Source organism: Hevea brasiliensis, chromosome 7, assembly GCF_030052815.1.
Source record: "Hevea brasiliensis isolate MT/VB/25A 57/8 chromosome 7, ASM3005281v1, whole genome shotgun sequence".
NCBI lineage: Eukaryota > Viridiplantae > Streptophyta > Magnoliopsida > Malpighiales > Euphorbiaceae > Hevea > Hevea brasiliensis.
The window spans coordinates 95,779,924-95,795,138 of NC_079499.1; positions in this window are offsets into that span (position 1 = coordinate 95,779,924).

Genomic DNA, 15,215 nt, shown 5'->3' on the forward strand with positions numbered 1-15,215 from the left:
ATTTGGGGGATTTAGTGAATTGATGCCAATTGACCTAATTGATGTTTAAAATAGTCAATTGGTGTGATTGGGAGTGTGATTGAATGATTTAAATTGAAATTGAATTGTGAATGGTAATGTCCAATTCTGGACAGCCTGACCATGGTCTACTCAAATGGTCATAAGTTGAATTCTGTTACTCCAATTGGTGTGAGGCTAAATGGAGATAAAAATTAAGACCCAAAGCAACAATTTTTTTTTTTGTAGAAACCTTGCCCTAAAACTGACCACAAGTTGGTGTAAAATTTGGTTAAATCCGGATTTAGTACCCTGTTACTGGGCAAAACTGACCATATGAACAGTATATGTTCAAATGGTCATAACTTTATGTAGAAAGGTCCAAATGACCTGATTTTTAAACCATTGGAAAGTTAGTAGAACAACTTTAATGAAGACCATAATCCCAAATTCTGACCATAACTAAATTAAATTGCCAACCAAATTTGAATCACTAAATCTGCTAGAACCTAAAATTTGCCTAAAATTCTGGAATTGACCAATCTGGCCAGTATGGTTAAATGGCCATAACTTGAGTTACAAAACTCCAAATGGAGTGATTCAAAAAGAAAATTAAATTAGACATATTAAGGAACAACTTTGATGGAGAAAAGTTAGCCAAATTTTCACTGTAGGAGGTCTAATGGAATAGTAGAACCAAGTGACCTAAAACTGAAATTTTGGAATTTCACTTAGGGAGTTTGGAATTTCAATTGGCAATTAATGCCCACACAATAGTAACCCAAAATGTGGTATGTGGGAGTAATTAGAACTAACATACCTATTAAGTATGAAAAAGTCAACATTTTAGCCAATTGGTTAAATGAATAGTAACCACAAATGCACCTAATGCAAAAGATTCAAATTTGTAAATCTTATTGGGGTAGATTAAGTCTATAAAATTTAAATATTGAATTACTTATTAGAAATAAGTTAAATGAGTATTGAAACACTTTAAATTGTGTGTTTCAGTAGAAAAAGACATTGGGAAGTATAAGGAAACAGTAAGTCAAGGTAAAGAGGTAACTCATTAGAGGTTTGTGCACAACAACTAAATTTCTTTCGATTTTCAAATTAAATTTGGAATTGAAAATGTGGTGAAATAAATTTTATGGAAAAAATTATAATGAATTCCTTGATTGACAAAATTTTATGTTGTTAGCCCAAATTTTGGAAAACTAGTTTGAATGTGAATTGTTTGATATTTGATACTTGGAAAATTATTGAAGTGGTTTGAAACCACATTGTCATGACTATATGTTTGAATTCCTCATTAGCATGCCTAGTGGGATGAATTGGATTTGTATTTCCTCTCTGGATGAAGTGTTGAGGTGTGTGCCAGTTGAGAATGAATTGAATGAGTACTTATATATTTACGCTAGCTAGCCTTAGTATTCCCCATTAACCTATGGTTATTGGGATGAATTGAAAATCATGTCATGATCAACACTATGTATCTTTTATTGAATTTATTCTATGATTAATGGAATAAAAAATGTTTTTATTAAGTGGTTTTTTGGCCTTAGAAATAAAGCATGATTTATTATGTGTTAAAAATTCAATTGATTTAGTTTGGAAAAAGGATAAATTGATTGTTGCATAATTTACTATTTACTTTAAGTTGTGCACCACTGAGTCTTTGGCTCAGCGATAGCTTCTTATTACTATCGCTGGTAAGGAGACAGATAAAGCAGCAAAGTAGGCTGCTAATGACATATAGTGATTGTGACACCCCTTGCCCGTCTACAGTGTAGTCGAGCAACATATGTCACACACTGCGCCGGAGCACCAATTTCTATTTCCATTGTAATTTACCCTTTTTAATTCATTTATTTACAATTTTTTATTAATTTGAATTTTTTGTAAATTTTACAGAAAATCTGGCAGAGTGTCGGCTGTAAATTGGAAAAACAGTTCTTCTGAATCTGTTAAAAAAACTTCCAATATAATCATAATTTCAATCTCAGTCAACCACCAACATATTTTCAACAATTTTTCAAATGACTTCAATATCTCAAAATTCAATTCGTTTCTTATCATACTCAATTCAATAAGAAATGCTCAAATTTATTACTGAACATGGTTCATAGATAATTATATCAAAAGCATAATTACATGAGTTTATAATATACATTACAAAAGTTTACAAAATACCAAAAGTAACCTAATGTCCTACCAATGCACTGCAAATGTGAGGTGACTCTGGACTCTGTGTGTAGATCTGAAAGTTCACTCGGTCTGAGGTCTACTGGACTCCACAGCCATGTCTCCAGTACCTGCGCGTGACAAAAGCGATGCGCTAAGCAATTCTGCTTAGTGGTGACAATATAAAATAAAATAAATAAAATAACATATATATGCAGAATGTATGTTTACATTTTAGGTAGACTTAATTTCTGACATTTATTGCAGTATTATTCGATTAAAATTTGATAAGATTTATTTTCATTGCCCGAGTAACCCATACTAGTCAACTGGACTGGATAAATGGGTAAACTGGCACTGGGTACCAAGTACCTCGGACCATCACACCATCAGTCACATTGTGTCTCCCAGTGTGCAACAAAACAGCTAATAAGCTGTAATAATTATCAGAAATTAAACCCAAGTATAACAACTCAATCAACATAGCTAAAGGCTATTATAACACAAAATGGCACGTAAGGCCATAAAATGCAGAATGGCATGAAGCTATATGCAATACTACTAACAGAACCCTATTGGCATGCCAACCTATCCCAACCAATCTTGCTAGGTGTACTAGAGCATGTTACACTTTTAGATTGTACAATTCTTGAAATTTAAGGTTAGGTGTTACTATTCATTTCATTAGTCAACAAAAATGTTGACTTTTGCATAGACAATAGGTACATTGGTTTTAATACTCCCAACATACCACATTTTGTATTCTAAAATTGTTGGTATTGGTTGCCAATACCATTTCTAAGCTTAATGTTAGTTATTCAAAATTTTCAGATTTTAAACCTTGTATTTACTGTTTCATTAGTCATTTTTGCAGTGGGAATTTGGAAAAATTATCAACATGAAAGTTGTTCCTTATTGTGTCTAGTTATACTTCTTTTTTTGAATCACTCCATTTGAAGTTTTGTAACTCAAGTTATGGCCTAATTACCATGACTGGCCGAATTGCCAACTTCCTAGATTTTCTGGACTGACCAAATCTACAGTGTTTTGTGCAGTGACTGCAGGTCACCTTTTGAACATGTTATAGTCAAAATTTGGGTTAGCTTTCTCATGAAAGTTGTAGGTCTATGTCTCAGCTATTTGCTGGTAAAATTTCAAGTTAATTGGACCTTTCTACACTGAGTTATGACAAAATGAATAAACACTGTTCATTTGGTCATTTTGCCCAGACAGAATGCAGGTCACCCAGATTAGGGCAATCTTTAGGTCAACTTGGTTTAATTTTCTGGGCATGGTTCTTCACCAAAGTTGTGCCATCATGTGTCTAGTTTCATGTCCAATTGGCCTTGTACCAATTGAACCTCTACAACTCCAGTTATTACTGCCCAAACCTGCTGGACTCATGCCCAGTCCTGCAGGTCACCAAGGGTAGCAACACTAACTTCAATTCCCATTACACAAACCACTTCATTTCTCATTCACACATAACAAAATGGTCACTAATTGACCATTAATACTTACTTTCACCATTGCATGATCAAATCTCAATTTTTTGGTCCAAACTCTAGCTCCACCATTCTAGATTTTTGCATTTACATGCACTTCACCTTCCTAATCAATAGATTAGTATTAAGAGCAACTAGAGTACCATTTTAATTCAAGAAAATCTTCAAACCCTACCTATCCCAAAGCTACTAAAATTTTAAGAAAAGCTTACACATGGTATATTTTTAATTTTCATACAAATTTACTTTCCACTCCACTCTTTTAACATGAATCAAAAGAGGAAGAGTGAGTTTAGTCACTAACCTTTAATGAAGTAAATTCCAAGCTTATCAAAGCTCCTCCTCTCTATTTCCTTTTGCTATCTTTAGCTTGCCCAAGATGTATGAATAATTTTTTGTGAAGACAAAGTTGAGTTTCAAGGTAATTTAGTGGGTTATTTCAAGCTTTCCTAAGCTTCCATGGAGGTTTGGAGTGAGGGAGAGATTTCGGCCAAGGGAAGGAAGAAGAAGCATCTAGTTTTTTTCTTTTCTTTTTCTGCCCATTAAGTCTTTTTAACTAAATTAATGCCATGTGTCAATATTTGATTAGGTGGGAGGATTTTAATGACATCATAATAATGTCATAATTTCAATTTATTTTATTTTCTTTCCTTTCTCTTGCTATTCATTTTTAAATAATTTTTCATCAACATTTGTTCATATTTTATGTCATATAATTCACTTACATAAATGGACAAGTTGGTCAAAAATCATCTCTGAAGACGAAATGACCAAAATACCCTCTGTTTGGCTTAACAAGCTAAAATTGTGTGTACCGATTGAAAATTTTCTCTAAGCCTTTTCTTGGCATTCTAATGCCATAGAATCCTCAATGACTCTTCTCTGGAGTCCCAAAAATTATTTTATGAATTTTCTCCTGGGTTTAGGGCTCCTAATTGTGAGGACCGCAACTTCCCACTGGGTTACCTATCGTTAGGGCACCGGCTCATTTAACTTTGTTGTATTTTATTTCTAAAAGTTTTCCTATATTTTTCTTTTTATTATTTGAGTTAATTATGGTTCCTCACTTTAGTTTCAATATTTTTCTAGACGTTCTAGCTGTTCGGACTGACACCAGTCACCGGAACAGTAGAATGTACAGAATTGCTACATTGAGGGTGCTACAGTGATCCTTATTTTAGAGACATCCCCAGCTATATAGATTATATTCTTGTAAATTTTTATTTTGATGTATATGTAATTGTTTGTATATACATTAGACTTGAGCAGTTGTGTAATAAATTTTGGGATTTGTTTTTTATCTGTGTAAATGGTTGTAATGTAAATCTATTATTTTATTTAATGAAATGCCTCCTTTTATTTTTGACATAGTTTTTTTTTTTTTTTTTTATAAATTGCTTGAAATGGTGTTGAATTGAGATTGGATTGTGATGAGAATATTGGAGTTTGAGATTTAAATGTATATTGGGAGTGTTTTCACAGGTTTTCTAAGAACTCTTTTCTCAAATTATAGACGACACTCTGCCAAAATTTCTGTAAAATTTTTGGAGATTTCAAATTAATTAAAAATTTGATTTATGATCTAAACTCCAATTAAAGGGTTTTAATAATCATTAAATCTTACCCTCCACTTTAAAATGATAACAAATTGATTTAAAATCCCTAGTAATATATTTAATGAATTATCAGTAAGCGAAGTTTGATAATTTATTAGGTATACTACGGAATCATATTATGTCTTATGTAAGGATAAGGTGTGACATATTTTAGTGGTATCAGAGCATTGTTTTTGAATGAGTTTTGAACTGTGAATTTGAATATTTTTTTTGATAAGTACAACTGCTCAATGTCATTGTTTGATACATACAGTACATTACATTATGAATATGAACTGACGGAGGAAAATCTCCATGTGTTGTTTGTTCAGGAGATAGAATACCCTCTAATTGACAATAGAAGAAGGGGATCGCTCAGTTGAGCAATTAGTTGAAGCTGAGGCACAAGGGGAAGCCCCATCTCTTCAGAATGTGAGTGGGTCAGTTGCACCAGCTCCACTTATGCTGCAATTTCCTGACCGATTTCCTGCTCAATTCGCTCAGCAATGGCTGCATTGTTCCAACAAGTGGCTAGGAACATGCCTACTCAAGCCCCAATTCCAGCATCTGTAGTGCAACCACAATCTCCAGCTAGACAGTATGATAAGTTGATCAAGTATGGTGCTACTGAATTCAAAGGTAGAGTGGACCCTTTGGAAGTAGAGCAGTGGTTGGAAAGAATGGAAAGAGTCTTCAAGAAGCTGCATTGCATGGAGGAGTTGAAATTTGAATATTTAGTCTCATTACAATAGGGGGATGCATATGATTGGTAGAAGACTATCCCCCATAGTTTGGTGGAACCTCCAGTATTGACATGGGATGATTTTCTTCTAGAATTCAGACAGAAATATATTCTGGTTGCGTATGTGGATATGATGCTGCAGGAATTCTTAAGTTTGAAATAGGGGAATAGAACAATGGTAGAGTATAAAGGGAATTCTCCCGTCTTAGCCACTATGTTGGGAGTCTACTCACCACCAGCAAAGACCGGTGTAAGCGGTTTGAGTCTGGTTTGAAGTTCAGTTTGAGAATACAAGTGGTTCGATTCCGGTATGATAACTTCTCTGAACTCATATCTCAAGCACTGGAGCTAGAAAGGATAGAATCAGAAGGGGCACCTGAGAAAGAAAAGAGTGGGAAGCCAATGGATCAAAGTTCCAGTGGTAATACGAGTAAGAGGAAAAATTTTGGAGGACAGAGTAGCAAAAAGTCTGGTTGGGGAAGATTTTCAGGATAGAGACCCCCTCGATCTGGTCAGCAGACGACCAAAAGTTCCTTTCCTCCCCGTCCCTGTGAGACTTATGGTAGGAACCATGGTGGGGTATGCTACAAAGCTATCGGTGTTTGTTATAACTGCGGTGATACAGGACATTTTGCAAAGGATTAGACTAGTCCCTGTAGATCTGGGCCACCTACTACCACAGCAGAAGGATCTGTTCAGAGTTCTGCTACCAGAGGTTCACAACTAGCTAGTAGAGGCAGAGGCAGAGGTAGGGGTAGTACCTCAGGCAGTCAAGGCACTGTTAATCAGTCAGAGCAAGGTAGTGCTCCAGCCAGAGTATACATTATGCGGCAGAGAGAAGAGGCTAAGACTACTAACATTATTGCTGGTACTTTCTCAATCTTCGATCAAGATGTATATGCCTTATTTGACCTGGGTTCTACTCACTCATATGTTAGTGCCAGCATTGCTTGTTTGACTGCTGTCCCTTATGAGAAAATGAATTTTGAGGTGTTAGTGACTAGTCCATTAGGACAAGAGGTTAGGGTCAATAGATGTATAAGGATTGTCCTTTGGTGATCCAAGGATACCTTCTTATCTGATTTGATTAAAATGCCCTTCAGAGATTATGATATTATCTTGGGCATGGATTAGTTAGCCAGGCATCATGTCATGATTGACTGTAGATTGAAGACAGTTACTTTTAGTCTTCCTTAATATGGTGATGTGGTGAAACATGGGGAGAGGCAGTTACTGCCATCAAACCTTATTTCTACTACACTTGCTAGAAAAATAATTTGAAAAGGTTGTGAAGCTTATTTGGCCCATGTAATAGACACCCAAGTAGGGAATCCAGCATTGAGGGACATTCCTACAATATGTGACTTTCTGGATGTGTTTCCTGAAGAATTGCCAGGATTACCTCCGAAAAGAGAGGTGCAGTTCAAAATAGAGGTTATGCCTGGTGTGAACCCAATCTCTATTACTCCGTATAGAATGGCACCTGCTGAATTGAAAGAGTTAAAGGTGCAGTTGCAAGAGTTGCTTAATAAGGGCTTCATCCGCCCTAATATGTCACCTTGGGGAGTGCCAGTGTTGTTTGTTAAGAAGCAATATGGTACTCTCCGTCTGTGTATCGACTACAGACAGTTGAATAGGATGACAATAAAGAACAGATATCCGTTGCCCCACATAGATGATTTGTTTGATCAGTTGAAGGGTGCAGCCGTGTTCTCTAAAATTGACTTGAGATCGGGGTATTATCAGTTGAGAGTGTAAGAGTAGAGAATTCCAAAAATTGCTTTTAGAACTCGATATGGCCATTATGAGTTTCTGCTTATGCCATTCGGGTTAACTAATGCTCTAGCTGCTTTTATGAACCTAATGAACACTATCTTCAGGCCATATTTAGATCAATTTGTTGTTGTGTTTATTGATGACATATTGGTATATTCGAAGAGTACAGAGGAGCATGATAGACATCTGTGGATTGTGCTACAGACTTTAAGGGAGAACTAACTGTATGCCAAGTTATTGAAGTGTGAATTTTGAAAGGAAGAAATCTCTTTCTTGGGGCACATTGTGTCAGCTGAAGGCATTAAGGTAGATCCCAGCAAAGTTAAACCTATCCTCAATTAGAAGCTGCCTAGGAATGTTACAGAAGTTCATAGTTTTTCTGGGTTTAGCTGGATACTACCGCCATTTTATTAAAGGACTTTCTATGTTGACATCTCCACTTACCAAGCTGCTTTGGAAAGATGTAAAATTTCAGTGGACTGATAAGTGTCAACAGAGTTTTGATGAATTAAAAAGGTGTTTGACTGAAGCTCCAGTCTTAACCTTACCTACTCTGGGTAAAGAATACACTGTTTATAGCGATGCTTCTCACAATGGGTTAGGATGTGTACCGATACAAGACCGAAATGTCATTACTTATACATCACGTCAGCTGAAACCACATGAGTGAAACTACCCTACACATGACTTGGAGCTTGCAGCTATTGTATTTGCTTTGAAGATCTGGAAACATTATTTATATGGGGAGAAATGCTACATCTATACAGATCATAAGAGCCTGAAGTATTTGGGCACCCATAAGGAACTGAATTTAAGGCAGAGGAGGTGGTCATAATTGATTAAAGACTATGACTGCTTGATAGATTATCAGCCAGGAAAAGCAAATGTGGCAGCAGATGCCTTAAGTCGCAAGACTATGGCTAATTTAAGAGTTTCTCCTTTGTCTATGGTACATGAGTTGAGAGCACTGCATGCTAGTTTGGACATAGATGATGAGGGACAGATGAGAGCTACATGGCAAGTGAAACCAGTGCTGATTGATCACATAAAAATAGCTACACAAAATGATGAAAAGTATCAGAAATTGATGGAGGAAGCTCAGGATGGCAAGAAACCTGGATTTTCGGTAAATGATGATGGCTTACTGCTACACCAGGGCAGAATGTGTGTTCCAAATGATGTAGAATTGCGACAAATCATTATGAAGGAAGCACATAAGTCTCCTTTTGTTATGAAAGATGTATAGGACCATGAAAAGCATTATTGGTGGAATGGGATGAAGAAAGATATAGCGGAGTTTGTAGCCAAATGCCTAACTTGTCAGCAAGTGAAGGCAGAACATTAAGTGCCAGCTGGTTTTCTACATCCATTGCCTCTACCTGAGTGAAAATGGGAAAGAATCACAATGGACTTTGTGATGGGACTTCCGAGAACACAGAAGAGTCATGATGCAGTATGGGTCATTGTGGATAGATTAACCAAGTCTGCACATTTTTTGCCTATGAGAATGGATTATAGCTTGGATAGATTAGCTAAACTGTACCTGGATGAGATAGTAAGACTTCATGGGGTGCCGGTATCAATTGTGTCAGACAGAGATCCAAGGTTTACTTCTAGATTCTGGGATAGTTTGCAAAAAGCCCTAGAAACTAGATTGAACTTCAGTACGACATTCCATCCACAGATAGACGGCCAGTCTGAGAGCGTGATTCAGATATTGGAGGATATGCTACGGGCTTGTGTGATTGAATTTAAAGGTAGTTAGGACACACACTTGCCTTTGATTGAGTTTGCTTACAATAACAGCTATCAATCCAGCATAGGGATGCCTCCATATGAAGCTCTGTATGGCAGGAAGTGCAGAACTCCTCTGTGTTGGGATGAAGTGGGTGAAAGGAAACTGATTGGCCCAAAAATTGTTCAACAAACAGAGTAGAAGATTAGGCTTATTAGAGACAGACTCAAGGCTGCATCAGATCTTTAGAAGTCCTACATCGATCTAAAAAGAACAAATATTGAGTATACAGTGGGTGATAAGGTATTCCTCAAGGTTTCTCCTTGGAAGAAGATTATGAGATTTGGTAGAAAGGGGAAACTAAGTCCTCACTTTATTGGACCGTATGAGATTCTAGAAAGAGTAGGTCTTTTGGCGTATAGATTGGCATTACCTCCAGAGCTAGAAAAGATACATAATGTCTTCCATGTGTCTATGTTGAGGAGGTATGGATCAGACCCATCTCATGTTCTACCTATTGAGGAGATTGAGGTGAATCCAGACCTCACATATGAGGAAGAACCCATAGAGATTCTGGCACATGAGATGAAGCAGCTGAGGAACAAGCAGATACCATTGCTTAAGGTACTATGGAACTATCACTCAGGCCAGGAGAATACTTGGGAGCGCGAGAAGGATATGAGGAGGCAGCAACCACAGCTGTTCAGAGACTAATATCAAGTCAAATTTCGAGACAAAATTTATTTTTGGGGGGGGGGGGGGGGGAGAATTGTAACACCTCTATACTAAGTAGTCTATACAATCTACTGTTTCAGTGACCAGTGTCAATCTGGACAGTCAAGGGGCTTAGAACCATATTTAAGTCACCTAGAAAAGCCACAAATAAAAATTTATAATAATCATATGAAGGTAAAATAAAAATCAAGAAAATAATACATAATGGGTTAAATGAGCCGAATCTGCCGCGATGGGTGACCGAATCGGGAAGTGATTGCTAGGTCAATCGCTGCCCTATTTTCGAATGGGACCTTATGGCACCCCAGGCCTAAGAATTATTGCGAAACTAATGGTAATGTAAAAACCACAGAAAAGAATAGAGAAACAATTCAAAAAATTGAACCAGAGTTCCGAAAGCAATTAAATGTTACTGGAAAAACGGATCAGACCGATAAGGGACAATTTGGTCAATTCACCCTTAAAGGTGACTTTTGAGCTAATTGTCCATTAAAAACTAGAAAATTAAAATTTTGAAAGATAGATCTAAATTGAAGAGGTGAGTGAAAGAAAATAAAAAAGAAAAGAAATAAATCAAAAATTAAAAGTTTTATGACATCATCATAGTGATGCAAGCATGACATCATAAATACTTATAATTTAATTATATATTTTGGATAAGTATATAAAAGAATAATTAGCAATTAAAAAAGAAAAAAATTGGTCTTCATCATCTTCTTTTTGCTGCCCCACCTCTCTCTCTTACTCTCTCTCACCTTCTCCATTAACAACCAATTCAAGCTTCTAAACCCTTGAATTGTTACCATAAACCCTACCTAAAAATCATAGAAAACTCCTAATTTACCCTAGGAGAAGATAATTGAAGAAAGAATTGGGAGAAAATTTGAAGGATTTGGGAGAAGAATTGAAGATTCATAAGCACTATTGAGGTAAGTCCCTCTCTTCTCATTTAAATTAAGTTATGCTTAGGGAAATGATGTGGGCAAGTAGAAAATTACTTAAACACGTGAAAAATCATGCATGTTTAGGGAGTTATGAAATTCAGCCAGCTTGCTAGGGTTAGGGAGTTGATGACTTAAATTTAATTAAAGATGTTTTATGGTGTTGTGTGAGGTGCTAGACATGATTAATAAAGAGGAATTGACATGAATTGTGCTAATTGGTGAATTAGGGTTTTTGACAATTGGAAATTTGGGGAAAAATTAGAGGATTTGGTGAATTGATGCCAATTGACCTAATTGATGTTTAAATTGGTCAATTGATGTGATTTGGAGTGTGATTGAATGATTGAAATTGAAAATGAATTGTGAATGGTAATGTCCAATTCTGGATAGCCTGACCATGGTCCACTCAAATGGCCATAAGTTGAATTTTGTTACTCCAATTGGTGTGAGGCCAATTAGAGATGATAATTAAGACCCAAAGCAACAATTTTTTTGTAGAAATCTTACCCTAAAACCGGCCATAAGTTGGTGTAAATTTTGGTTAAATCCGGATTTGGTGCCCTGTTACTGGGCAAAACTAACCATATGAACATTACATGTTCAAATGGTCATAACTTTGTGTAGAAAGGTCCCAATGACCTGATTTTTGAACCATTGGAAAGCTATGACATATTAGAACAACTTTCATGCAGAACATAATCCTAAATTCTGACCATAACCAAATCAAATTGCCAACCAAAATTGGATCACCAAATCTGCTAGAACCTAAAATTTGCCCAGAATTCTGGAATTGACCAATCCGGCCAGTTATGGTTAAATGGCCATAACTTGAGCTACAAAACTCCAAATGGAGTGATTCAAAAAGGGAATTAAACTAGACACATTAAGGACCAACGTTGATATAGGAAAGTTGGCCAAATTTCCACTGTAGGAGGTCTAATGGAATAGTAGAACCAAGTGACCCAAAACTGAAATTTTGGAATTTCACTTAGGGAGTTCAGAATTTCAATTGGCAATTAATGCCTACACAATTATTACCCAAAATGTAGTATGTGGGAGTAATTAGAGCTAACATACCTATTAAGTATGAAAAAGTCAACATTTTAGCCAATTGATCAAATGAATAGTAACCACAAATGCATCTAATGCAAAGGATTCAAATTTATAAATCTTATTGGGGTAGATTAAGTCTACAAAATTTAAATGTTGAATTACTTATTAGAAATAAGTTGAATGAGTATTGAAATACTTTAAATTGTGTATTTCAGTAAAAAAAGACATTGGGAAGAATAAGAAAACAGTGAGTCAAGGCAAAGAAGCGACTCATTAAAGGTTTGTGCACAACAATTAAATTTCTTTTGATTTTCAAATTGAATTTGGAATTGAAAATGTGGTGAAATAAATTTTATGGCCAAAATTATAATGAATTCCTTGATTGACAAAATTTTTTGTTGTTAGCTAAAATTTTGGAAAACTAGTTTGAATGTGAATTGTTTAATATTTGATATTTAGAAAATTGTTGAAGTGGTTTGAAACCACAGTTTCATGACTATATGTTTGAATTCCTTACTAGCATGCCTAGTGGGATGAATTGGATTTGTATTCCCTCTCTGGATGAAGTGTTAAGGTGTGTGTCAGTTGAGAACGAATTGAATGAGTACTCATATATTTGTGCTAGCTACCCTTGGTATTCCCCATTAACCTATGGTTATTGGGATGAATTAGAAATTGTATCATGATCAACACTGTGTGTCTTTTATTGAATTTATTCTATGATTAATGGAATGAAAAATGTTTTTAGTAAGTGATTTTCTAGCCTTAGAAATAAAGCATGATTTATTATGTGTTAAAAATTCAATTGATTTAGTTTGGAAAAATGATAAATTGATTATTGAGTAATTTACTATTTACTTTAAGTTGTGCACCACTGAGTCTTTGGCTTAGCGATATTCTTATTACTGTCGCAGGTAAGGAGACAGATAAAGCAGCAGAGTAGGCTGACGTGCAGTGATCCTTATTTTCGAGACATCATCGGGTATATAGATTATACCCTTGTCAATTTTTATTTTGATGTATATGTAATTGTATGTATATACATTAGACTTGAGCAGTTGTGTAATAAATTTTGGGATTTATTTTTTATCTATGTAAATGGTTGTAATGTAAATCTATTATTTTATTTAATGAAATGCCTCCTTTTATTTTTGACATAGTTTTTTTTTATGAATTGCTTGGAATGGTGTTGAATTGAGATTGGATTGTGATAAGAATATTGGAGTTTGAGATTTAAATGTATATTGGGAGTGTTTTCACAGGTTTTTTAAAACTATTTTCTCAAATTATAAACGGCACTCTGCCAAAATTTCTGTAAAATTTTCGGAGATTTCAAATTAATTAAAAATTTAATTTATGATCTAAACTCCAATTAAAGGGTTTTAATAATCATTAAATATTACCCACCACTTTAAAATGATAAAAAATTGATTTAAAATCCCTAGTAGTATATTTAATAAGTTATCAGTAGGCGAAGTTCAATAATTCATTAGGTATACTACGGGATCATATTATGCCTTATATAAGGATAAGGTGTGACACCTTCCATTTCAATTCTCTCTAACTCCAGGGCTTGCGAAATTAATTCTGAAAAGTTCTGATTTTTGAACCCCACAACTTGCATTCTCAAACTAGGCCTTAACCAGGACTCAAAGTATTTACATCTGTCTCTAATAGTGGTAAGTAGGCTTCCAACATAATGACTGAGCTTGAAGAAATCCCTCTCATATTCTGCTATTGTTCTGTCCCCTTGTTTCAAACTCAGAAATTCTTGTAGTTTCATGTCAATGTATGTATTAGGGACCCATTTCTATCTGAATTCCCTCAGAAAATCTGACCAAGTCAGAACAGGGGGCTCCACTAGACTATGTGGAATGGTCTTCCACTACTCATATGCATCCCCTTACAGTAGAGAAACTGATTATTCAAACTTTAATTCTTTTGTGCAGTGCAGCTTTTTAAATACTCATTCCATCCTTTCAATCCACTGCTCTGCCTCTAATAGATCCACAATACCCTTAAACTCAGTAGCCCCATATTTCATTAATTTATCATATTACTTGGCTGAAGGTTGTGGTTGCACTGTTGGTGCTTGGGTTGGGGCTTGTGTTGGCATGTTTCCAGCTATCTGTTGGAATAAGGCAGCCATTTGCTGAGCAAATTGAGTAGGAAACTGCGACATGGGTGGAGCTGGTGTAGCTGACCCACTAACATTTTGAAGAGCTGGGGCTTCCTCTTGTGCCTCAGCCTCAACTGATTGTTCAACTGAGCGATCCCCTTCTTCCATTTCAATCTACAAAATTCTATTCCCTGGAAACCAACACAAGGAGAATTATCCCCATTAGTTCATATTCATGATGTAAATACATCATATGTATCAATTAAGGACACTTGAGCAGTTGTACTAATCAAGAAAATATTTCAATTTATAGTTCAAAACTCATTTCAAAATAATGCTCTGATACTACTAAACATGTCACACCCTACCCATCTGTAAGGCATAACATGATCTCATAGTATACCTAATGAATTATCGAACTTCACCTACCTATAACCCATTAAATATACTATAAGGGATTTTAAACCAATTTTCATCCATTTTAAAATAGTAGGTAATTTTGAATAATTATTAACAACCTTTAATTGAAGTTTATGTTATGAACTCAAATTTTGATTAATTTGAGATTTCGAAAATTTTACAGAAATCTTGTTAGAACGCTGGCTATAAATTAAGAAAACAGTTCTTCAAAACATGTTAAAACACTTCCAATATGCATATAATACTCACAACTCCATTTATGGTCAACACAATCCAAGTCAATCAACACAAATTCAAGCAATTTTAATAGCATTGAGTGTAGATCATTTCACACAATAAAATCTCAATACAAGAAAAAGAAAATAAAATAATATTATTACAATTTTGATTGTACAACTGATCAACTAGTT